A 2360-nucleotide genomic window follows, 5' to 3' on the forward strand; every position below is an offset into this window, starting at 1 on the left:
CCACCCCCTTCTTCAATGAGGGTGGTCCCTCACCCACCCACACACCCCTTCCTGTCTCCCCACCTGACAGTCCCCTACACTTGGCAGGACCAAGGGCTTCTCCTCCCACTGGTGCACCACAAAGACATCCTCTGCTACATATGCTGGAGCCATGGGTCTGTCCATGTGTACTCTTTGGATGGTGGTTGAGACCCTGGAAGGTCTGGTTGGTTGGTATTGTTGTTCTTATGGGGTTGTTAACCCCTTCAGCTCCTTCATCTTTTCTTTGACTCCTTCACTGGGTACCCGTTTCTCAGTTCAATGGTTGGCTGCGAGAATCAACTCTGTATTTGTCATGTTCTGGCAGAGCCTCTCAGGAGACAGCTATATCAGGCTTCTGTCAGCATTCACCTCTTGTCATCCCCAATAGTGACTGGGTTTGGTGGCTGTATGTATATGGGCTGAATCCCCAGGTAGGGCAGTCGTTCTAGAAACTCATTATCTGCGGCTGCACACACAGAGCCTGCTTGTAGAGGCTCACTTTCAGAGTGTCTTGGCTTGTGGCAGCACAGATCTAATTTGCACTCTGTGTGTGTGTGTGTGTGTGTGTGTGTGTGTGTACCTGTTTGTAGTGTATGTGTGGGGACAGGGGGGGGGAGTGAAATCTCCACTTCTTATATAGGTATAAAGTTACATAGAAATAGAGTCCCATGCTACTCCATTATGTCTCATCATAATAAATTGTGAGAAAGCAGGTCACATTTGAGAAACCAGGAGTTAGCACTTGGACATATGAATTTGGAGGGTGGATCACAGTTCGATTTATAATTATCCTCTTCCTTATTTTTTCTGATTATTAGAAAAAATTTTAATGCAGATATTTTAACAGCTATGGAAAGGGCCAAAGTGCTTGGGAAGAGAGAGGTGAGCCTTCAAGAGCTCTTTTACTTCTCAGAAGGCATGGAGCACCTGTCAGTCTGGCTCAGCCCCATGGGGATAACCAAAGGCTTAGCTTTGGTTGGTAACACCAGCTCTCCTGGGGACAGGCACCTCTACTTATGTATTGCCAGCTTCTCAGGCCAGCATCCCCACTAGAAAATTACCTGTTTTTAGCACCCTGTGTGTGTCAGGATCTCACACCCACTTGCTAGTAGGGGGAAGCTCCTAGGTGCTTTTGTGTGAGTGAGCTCATTAGGAACAAGCACCCTATTTAAATGGATTAATGAAACACTCCTAAATTCTGTGCAAATTAGGGCTGCATAATATGTGGAAGAGGAGAAGTGTGCTGTGGTTTTTCAGAGAGGTGGGAAATGCCCTCAGCATTTATTACATTAATGATGAGATATTGTTGCTTACTGGTTTGAAGGAGAAAATTTGCATTAATAATATCTGAAGCGATGAATATAAATTAGTGCTGAAAAAAATGTTCCTTTTACCTTTATTCAGCTTCCTTAGTTGATTTAGTATATATTTTTTTAATCTTGTTTTTAAGGACCTACCTAAAATAGGTATTGAATGGATATGGAGGAGAGACAGACAAGAGAAGAGAGTGGCAGATAAACCTCAATTAATAATACTGGAATGGTGCATTTAGTTACTTAATATCAGTTCAAAGCTGAGGAACAGAAATGCCGGGAAAAAACATCTAATGCTCCCTCTCGAGACTTTTCAGCACAGCACCAAGTCAATTCAAGCCACGCAAGAAAAGAAATGAAGCCTTTTTCTTTGCTTCATGTAGACAGTGTTTACTTTTGTTTTCTGTTCATGAACTTTCATGGTCACATGGCCAGCCATTTTTAACACAATTAGTCACAAGCTTGTTAGCATATACATATATTACTGCCTGCAGTTCTGCAATACAACGAATGAGGAGACCAAAGGCACGGGGATGAGGAATCCAACGAACCAGGCCCAGTCCTGCCTCTTCCGCTGAGAAGACAAGAGGCTGGGAGGAGAGGTCCAAACCTCTCTGAGTTGTTCCCATCTTCCTAGAACCAGAGGATTAATTTCAGTGATTCATGTCCCTACTGTTCTAACGCACTATCATTGATCATCAGGCCACTCAATAGACAATTTGGCTGGGCTTTTATCACATGGAACCATATTTGTAGATGGGACAAAGAATTGAGGTAGAAATGAAACTGGGTGGACAATTTTAAAGGACAGAAGGTTTGAGTTGCTTTCTTCTGAATATCAGTATCTTCGCCATCTCACTCTAGTTCAACAAGATCTCACCTAGACCAGGGATCTCGCCTAGGGATGGTGCTACCAACTGTGAACTGGGCCTTCTCTGCCCTATCAGTTACTATCAAGTCAATTCTCAGGGTTATGTCCGCAGAACAGCCTGGAACTATAACTATTTGAGGCTCTTTTCAGGAGAT

This window comes from Rattus norvegicus, chromosome 2 (genome assembly GCF_021556685.1).
Source record: "Rattus norvegicus strain SHRSP/BbbUtx chromosome 2, alternate assembly SHRSP_T2T, whole genome shotgun sequence".
NCBI classification, from domain to species: domain Eukaryota; kingdom Metazoa; phylum Chordata; class Mammalia; order Rodentia; family Muridae; genus Rattus; species Rattus norvegicus.